The sequence below is a fragment of the Chinchilla lanigera genome, unplaced genomic scaffold (assembly GCF_000276665.1).
Source record: "Chinchilla lanigera isolate Chin_1 unplaced genomic scaffold, ChiLan1.0 scaffold00001, whole genome shotgun sequence".
Classification (NCBI taxonomy): domain Eukaryota; kingdom Metazoa; phylum Chordata; class Mammalia; order Rodentia; family Chinchillidae; genus Chinchilla; species Chinchilla lanigera.
This window is the reverse complement of record NW_004955402.1, coordinates 7,427,178-7,436,256: the sequence shown is the minus strand read 5'-3', so window position 1 is coordinate 7,436,256 and position 9,079 is coordinate 7,427,178.

Here is a 9,079-nt window from a genome sequence, read left to right as displayed (position 1 = left end):
CGCCCCGCCCACTCCTGCGCCGCCCCTCCTTCGGCGCGCGGTCCGGGCCGGCGCGCGGTCCCGAGCGAGCACGAGCGCGGCTTCTCCTGCTTGCGCCCGCGGGAGTGGGGCTTTGAAAAAAGTTTAGTCTGGTCTCCATGGCAACCTTGTACCGAGTCACGTAGGACTTGGAGCCCGGTTACCAAAAAAGAATAAAGTGCAAGCCGGTCTAGGGCATGAATGTTATCAAAAGGTTAGAAAATCCTGTAACACGAATGCTGTGGAACCTTAGGAAATCTTTTGCCCACAGGCCGCTCATTTGCTTACCCCCACCCTATTACCCACTTGTTTTTATTAAAAAAATACACATTTTAAGACTGGATCGCCGGTACTGTATATTATGCCTGAACACTCTTTCCTCTAATTTTTTAACTTTTATTTTTAAATGACTCCTACATGCTTGCAGGAGTTAGTGCCTATGTACATAACACATCTTAATTCCTCATCCCCTTGTTGCCCACTTTTTAATTCTATTTTCTTTTCTTTCAGCCGGCTGTGTGTCTCACGCCTGTAATCCCAGCACTAGGGAGGCTGAGGCAGGAGCATCACTGCAAATTGGAGCTCAACCTGGGCTATACAGCCAGATCCCGTCTCTCAAGGAGAAGATGAGCAGAGCTTCCGCTGCACACTCCAGGCCTTTGACCCCGTTAGAAAGCGGAATTAGGAAGTGCTGGGTTTCCAGCAGAGGAAGTGGAAATGGCCAAGCCTGTCCCTCGGGGTCGCGGCGGCCTAACCCGCCCCTGTGGCCTGGCCCATGCTGTCCTCTGTCCCGGGGCCGCACCTCTGCACTCCCGCGGGACGGCCCGGTTCCCGCAGGCTGGTCCAGCAGCCTACTTCAGGGAGGACGTCTCCACTTCCTTCCCTCCCCCGGAGTCTCACACCCTGCCCTCGCCCAGCCTGGCTGCCGCGCTCACTGGGCCTCAGTCTCTGCATTCACCTGGTGTCCCGGAAAAACCGAGCCGGGCGAGGTAAAGACCCCTATACTTCCTGCCCCGGGCGGTAACTGGGAGTCCCAGTCTCACCTGCCCTTCTGGCCTGAACACAGATTCCTCCATCTGTCCTCTAACCCACCCACCCCCAGCTGGGCACAAGGACCATGACATCCCTAAGTGTCCCCCTTGTTCCAGTCTAGTTTCATCCTTCAGCAGATTCAGGCTTTGCCTGTTTTGTCTGAGACAGGATCTCACTGTTTAGCCCAAGCTGGGCTCGAACTCGAGATCCTCCTGCCTCAGCCTCCTGGGTGCTGGGATTGCCGGTATGCACCGCCACACCTGGCTCTCTCCCACCATTTAAAAGAAGGAGCAGGGGGAAGAGGAGGAAAACCATCCACACTCCTCACTGTGCCTTTGTTCCTTATCCAGTAGCTTTAAGACGATTCCAAAGGCTTACACAGCTTGCCACAAGATGTTGGCTCGGGGCCTTGTTTCTGCTGCATTCTGAGAGTCATTCACTTGTGGACATCTTTTCGGATCCAGTATGTGAGAACTTGGAGTGAGAACCCCCTCTCCCCCAGAATGGATGCCAGTCCTTCCTGGTCCCCATACGGAAGTTACTGACCTGAACTACTGGACTTCAAAGCACAGGGAAAGTCATCAACTTCGAGGGGGCCACACCTGCCACCCTATGGGCCTCAGAGCTTGGAGGCCTCACCCCAACACTAGCACTTGTGGAGGAGGACATTCTCTGATTAGAATGCATTAAGGATACAATGATTTGTTTAACCTTGAGTTTATGATCCTCCTGTCTCAGCCTCTTGGGTGCTGGGATTACAGGTGTGTTTTGGATTACACGTGGAGAAAGGAAATGATTTGACTGGACTTGCCCAAAGAACGTTGGAATTACATGAACGACAGTCTTCGCACCAGTGTTTGTGTGCGCTTCCAGCCAGAGACTATCGCATGTGCCTGGGGTGACAGGCGTGTTTTGGATTACACGTGGAAAAGGATAATCCTTTGATCATCCTTGCTAAACAGCTTGGTATCTGCCCATTAGTACTAGCTGTGCCCTAGGTTCTCGCTTAATGAAACTGGTATTCGAGGCTGTAGTCCCGGAGGCTGTAAGGCCCCTGATCCCAGACTTTTGACTCTCTTGTTTTTCTTGTCTCTCTTTTCCTTATCATCTGCGGGCACCTCGTTCGCAGGACCTGACACACTGGACAGAACGACACTGCCTGTACGTACCCAAGGCCCTTATGTGCCAGGCGTGGTGGCACAGGCCTGTAATCTCAGCACTCAGGAGGCTGAGGCAGGAGAAGTGCTGTGCCTTCAAGGCCAGGCTGGACTATACAGTGAGGTAAATAAATAAAGACGGGTAGAAAGGAAGAGAAACCTGATCGCTGATCTCCCGTAATACATAAAAATGCTGAGTTAGACCTATGCTCAACTCAGCATATAAAAAACGTTAATCATTAATGAAAAGTTGGCAAAACAAGGATTGTTTGCTCTGAGTTTACACAGTCTATCTCAACACCCTCAAGCCTGAGGATATCAAGATAAGAAGGAATGTTCAGAGTTTGCAGGGACACTTAGTCCAGGCCTCACAAACTCTGAGTGACACCAAGAAGTCTCCAAACCTGCAGTGGCCAGGACTTCAGGAAGAGCAGAGCCTCTCAGAGAACCCGCCATTCCCAGGGCAGTCTGTGATGAACTCCCGCCCAGCGGAACCACAGCGCCCCCGCTCCAGGCTTTGGGCCTCTCCCCGCAAGAACCTCAAAGGAAGCCAGGCAAGGTGGCGCACACCTGTAATCACAGCACTCGGGAGGCTGAGGCAGGAGGAGCGTTGCGAGTCCGAGACCAGCCTGGGCTACAAAGTGAGCTCAAGGCCAGCCTGAACTGCATAGTGGGACCCTGTCTCAAAAAGACAAAAAAAACCAAAAAAACAAAAAAACAAAAAACAAAACCTCAAAGGACCCTGCTCAGGCTCAGCCCTGAGCCCCCTGGGGCTCCTGGGTGCCCAGTCCCGGCTGATGGCAATGGGATCCCTTAGCCACCTGGGGTGACCCTGAGGGATCTTGTGTGCATCTGTCTGCCGCTTCTGAAGTCCTTGGTGGGACAGCGGCCTTGGGGGCCCTCCAGGTGCCCAGCTGCACGACCATGCCCTCACGCAGCCCTGGAGGACCGAGGGGAGCTGCCCTACCCGCACCTCCCGGCTTTGCCCCTGCCCACAGCTGCGGACCTGAGCGCTGGGTTACCAGCAATCCATGCTCTCCAGAAAAATGTCCACGTTCCCTAGTGGGGCACGGAGAGTATTCCTTTCCTTCCAATTTTTTATTTGTTTGGTTTTGAGACAGGATCTCGATATGTGGTCCAGGCTGGCCTTGAACTCACTATGTCACCCACACTGGTCTCAAACTCAGGCAATCCTCCTACCTCAGCCTGGCATCTGCCACCACGCCTGGCTCCTCCTCCTCCTCTTCCTCTCTTCCTCCTCGCCTTATTCTTCTCTCAAGTGCTGGTAATCCAACTCAGGGCTTCCTGTGTGCTATACAAGAATTCTACCGCTAAATGACACCCCCAAACTCCAAACCTGTGTTCTTAGAACAAAATATTTTTCTCACACAGTAATTGTGCACAGGTAGGGGGTGCAGTGTGACGTTTCAACACGTGTGTATGGTATGTATGATTGGATCAGCGTGATTAGCATAGGCATCGCCTTAGCCATACATTATTTCTATCCTCTCTACTAGCTATTTTGAAATACTCAACCAGTTGTTATCAACCATAGTTATTCTACTGTGCTATAGAACTAGGAGTCACTCCTCTTGTCCAACCACAACCCTCAGCCCACTGTGATGGTTTTGATCCAAATGGCCCCAGAGCCTCCTGTGTTGGAAGGATTGGATTACATGCGCCTTGACGTGCTACTATGGGGCGGGGCCAGACCAAAAGGGGTGGCCCTTGGGGCGTGGCTTAGCAGGGTTTCTCTCCTCCCGGCTCCTCCCTTTATGCGCTGCTTACTGCGGGCCACGAGGTGAGCATCTGTCCTGCTCCTCACCCTGCCTCCCTGCGGCTTCTGCCTACAGCCGGCTCACCGCGCAAGGACGGAAACTTGTGACACTGAAACCAGAATAAACCTCCCCTCCTGTAAGTTGCATGTGTGGGGTATTCTGTCCCAGCAAGGAGGAAAGTGACCGAGACACCACCAACCATGTCTCCACCCCTGTCTTTCCCTTCACAGCCGTCGTGGGCCCTGCTGTCTAAGAGCTGAGGTTTTCGCACTCCACATGGAAGTGGCCCCCTGCCTGTCTGCATTTTCCCCTCCAGTTCCCATGCCCTCTCTCGGTTCCTCTACGGCCCTGGCCCAGCCGCACCTCCTTTTCACCTGCTTGTAGCCCCTGCGCGCAGGTCAAAGCCGTAGCACTCGGTAGGCGCTTGGCAAAGACTTGAGGGAAGTAAGTGCAGGTTTACGTTTCTGGTAACGTTCTGAGCCGCGTGTCTAGACCAGCCCTCCGCAGGAAGGCACAACAAACATACTGGGTGAAGTGCTACAAATATGTTCTGTAAAGGTGTGCATGAACGGGCAGGAGGTTAAGGACAGCACAGAGCTGGGTGGAGTCAGCACCCGGAGCTCAAAGTCGGTATTTGCCGGATCCGATGGACGTGCATATTGATGCTTGTAGCCTTCAGACTCAACAGAAATGGAACCTGAACGAAAGAATAGAATGAGGACAAAGAGTGACCCTGGGCCTACGCAGATCTCACTAAGCTGGATCCCCTATGAGCCATAAAGCTAATCTCAAAACGTTCTGCAGATTTTTCTGTGATTGACCACAATGCAACAAAGACAAGAATCAATTTTATTTTAAAAGATAATGAGAGCCCAGTGTGGTGGTGCACACCTGTAACCCCAGCACACTGGGAGGCTGAGGCAGGAGGATCACAACTTTGAGCCCAGCTTGGGCAATTTAGAGACTTAGGAAGACCTTGTCTCAAAATAAAAAAGTGTAAAAAGGGTGAGGATGTAGCTCAGTGGGAAGCTTGTGGAGTTAGTCCCCAGTACAGCAAAAAATCAAACGTATTTCTAAGAACCTATAGCAAATACTGTAAGTTTCCATTCTTTTAAAATGGGGCACAAGATAAGTGTGCTGTCATTGTTTCTCTGTTCAGGTATGCGAGATGTTAATGCTCTATTCAGTGTGGTGTGAGAGATCCTAAATGCGGAATAAGCCAATAAAACATATTCACATTGGAAAGGAAAATCACACACAAATAGCCCAGGGAGACGCATATGCAAGTTTAGCCACAGTGTGGCTACACAGTCAAGGTACAAAGTCACTAGCATTTCTCTATAATGGTAGGGAATGAGAACCACAGATAGAACTCCTTTTTAAAAGAAATAAAAAGGAATCAAGCAACCTGGGAGTACAGCTCCGCGAGGCCTTTGGTTCAATCCCCCGCACTGCAAACCCTAAACGTAGCACATGGCTGGGTGCGGGGGTGCACACCTGTAACCGCAGCTAGGTGAGACCCGGGGATAGGAGAGTGAGGTTGAGGCCAACCTTCTGAGACCCCCCAAATTGGAAGCAAAAAGAAGCAGCATCCTAAGAGAGTAGATTTGCAAGACACAATCGAAGGTTAGAATTCAGAATCTCTGGCCGGGCTTGAACTTGCAGTCCTTCTGCCTCAGCTCCCGGAGTGCTGGGCCACAGGAGTGCGCGGCCATCTGGCTGTAACAATTTCGGAAGCTAGCTTAGTGTCGTTAGAAAGTTCAGCGCGTACGCACACGAAGACCTGTTGGCTCCAGCCTTAGACACACAAGTCCCCTCGGAGACACATGGGAACGCAGCGGCATTATTCGTAAATGCAAAGGCGATCCACACGTCCAACACAGGGAGAGCGGATAATTATTTTTATTCTATTTTTTTTGGTACCAGGAATCGAACTCAGGACTTTGTGCTTGCCAGGCAGGTGCTTATGCCACTGAGCCATATCCCCAGCCCATAATTAATCTTTTTGTTTTGTTTTGCTTTTTGGTACCGGGAGTCAAACTCACGACCTCACACTTGCCAGGCAGGTGCTTGCACCACTGAGCTGTAGCCCCAGCCCGAGAGAGCGGATAATTAAACTGTTACTCAGTGACCAGCAACTACCAGCATGGACCGATGGCAGCAGTAAAACTCTAAGCAACGAAATATCAAAACAACTCAATTTCAGCCGGACACTGCAGCGCACGCAGGTGAAGTTTCTTTCATTGTAATTACCCCCAGAATGCAAAGAAATGAATAACCCAGTTCAGAAAAGGATTGGCCTTGAGAAAAAAGAAAAGCCAGACGTGGTGGTCATCATCCCAGCCCTCGGGAGGCTGAGGCAGGATTGTCAAGAGTTTGAGGCCAACCTGGGCTACACTCTGCGTTGAGGGGCAGCCTGGACTCCATGGGGAGGCCCTGGAGAGGGACAGAGGAAGAGGTGGCACACACGTGGGGCGGGCGTGTGCCGGTCTCGGCTGTGGGGCGTGCGGCGTGTGCAGCGATGCACGTCCATCCACAGTGCGCAGCACCGGTAGAGCGAATGCGTCACCCAGCACGTCTCACCCAGACGCCTCCGAGTCTCCCTCCACGGTCTCCGGAGAAGCTTGGTGGCCGGGACCTGATGTGCGCTCAGGACCCCTCGGCGCCCGTTTTGCCCCCGTCCTTGGAGATGGAGAGGAAGGGGGGTTGTGCAGCGCAGTCAGAGGAGCGGCAGAGACAGCTGAGCGCAGGGCGCTGCCCGTCCTCCGTCCACACCCCACTCTGTGAGTGCGTGTGCTGCTTGTGAAAAAGGCGAAAGATTTATGCGGTCTGAAGAGAAACCAGAGTGTATGTGTGTGCTGTTTGTGGAGGCAGGGATGTGTGTGTGTGTGCGCGCAAGCTTGCGTGACTGTGAGCAGAGTGATCTGCCCCTGAGCTGCAGTGGCCCCACTGACTGGCTTACAGTTTTTTGGGACAGTCTTGCTATGTATCCCAGGCTGGCCTCAAACTCACAGCGATCCTCCTGCCTCAGCCTCCCGAGAGCTGAGCTGACAGCTGTGTGTGGCCACCTGGATCCTCCACGAGCTCCTGTAAGGAAGGAGCTGGCTGTGAGGCTGAGGTGCCCTCTTTGCGCCCTTCCCTTCTGGGAGGGGGAGGAGAAGGCGGGGAGGAGGGAAAGGGAAGGTGGCGGGGTCTCAGGGGTCCCTGTGTCCCACGGCTGTCCCCAGCCTCAGCCACCACAGACAGCTCTCACCCAGCCTCCTCCCGAGTACAGTCACAGGATGCGGAGACTTCCTGTTCCAGCCCAGGAGGGAAAGATAAAGGAGGACAAACAGTGGGGCGGGCCGGGGTGGGGGTGAGGGGCTGTGATAAGAGGGAAGCTCGGGCCTCCGCCATCAGGAAGTGGCTTCTTATTTATGTAGTTATTTTTAGCATTTTGAGAGAAGGCCTTTGAGGCCCAGGCTGGCCTAGAATTCATAGCAACCCTTCTGCCTCAGCCTCCTGACTATAGGCTTGCGCCAAGACTGGGCTCTAGGAAGTGGGTTGATCACGCGCTGCCCTGAACAAGAAAGCAGAGCGGGCCAGGCTGGGGCTGTGGGCCTGAGCTGTCCTTCCCACCTTGCGCCTGTTCCAGGGGTTTTCTGGGGCCCTCCTCTGAGCCTTGCGGCTGGCCAGCCCAGGGGGCCTTGGGGTGACCCCTGGATCCTGGTGGGAGTCAGTGCGGGGAGAGGGGGTCACAGCGGAAAGGCTGTGGCCTGAGATTGGATGGGGCCTGATTTCGGCCATGGCACGGACCGGACCGAGCCATTCTTTTCTCAACTGTGCCGGCGATCGATCGGGACGCCCATGTGTAACCGCTCCCTTCTCGTCACTGTCACGGAATGCTGGGCGTGACTGACGTGGTCCGGAGCCCTTGTTCCAGGTGGATGCCCCACTTTGGGATGGCTTTTGTCCCAGACACAGCTCACACTGCTGTCCAAGCCGACTCCAAATCCCTGGCTCAAGGGACCCTCCTGCCTCAGCCTCCTAAGTGCTGGGATCACAGGCGTGCGCCATCACACCCGCCTTGCTTGTTCATCATTCCTGCCTGCGAAGCCGTACCGGGACCACACAGCTCAGTGCCTGGCACTGAGCTGGCGCCCAGGGAGGCCGTGGAAGCTCGGTGGGTGCTCACCAGAAACCTCACCGCAGCTGTGGTCCATAGCTAAAATCACCGCTGATTAAATAGCACAAACTCATGGTTTCTGCTCCGCGTCTGAGGCCCTGTTGTTTATAAAAAGATTTAAGACAGGTTTCAAAGGGAATGCATCTCCACTTTCAAAAATTCCCGTATGCGCAGACTCTGGGACGTGACGCAGGCTTTGCCTGCCCCCACCCCTCGGGCAGCACTGCGTCTGCACTGGCGATTCCGACGTCCTGGCTCGGCGTCCCTCCTGGCCCACCGCATGGGGCAGCGCCACCAAGTTCAAGTGGTAATGTCTCTTGTGACAGCACCTTGGCCCTGGAGGGTTTTATTGGCCCTGCTTTTCGCTTTATTTTGAGACAGGCTCTCACTGTGTAATTCAGGCTGGCCTCAGGCTGCCCTCAAACTGGTAGCGATTCTCCTGCCTCAGCCTCCCAAGTGCTGGGATTATAGGGTGCACCACTATGCCAGACTTCGCAATGCATCTATTTTTTAAAAATGTGAACCAAATTTACAGAAGCCCCTTAGAGAAGGCAGGAGTGAAGGGTATGGAATTACAGAATAGGAAATATGAATTTAATTAAAGTTTAAAAAGGTGGTAACTGCTTCATTCCTAACTAAACAGAGAAGAAGGTGGAAGAAAAAGGATTTCTGAAGTGGCCAGAGATTGGAGTTTGGACACAGGACAGAAGCTTCTTTCGCTTTTGTAAATGTGCTGAGATAAAATCCATCGAGTATTATAATAATTCATGGGCGAGAAGTTTCTAGGAGTCGCTGAGTCAACCAAGAGCCTCCCGACGGGGCCGTGCCTGCCAGCTAAGTGAGCAGTATTTTCCCTTTCTAGTCCCGAGCACGGGCCTGAGCGCCAAGGAAAGCCGTGCGCTTGTTTTTTTACAACTCACTTTTATTTT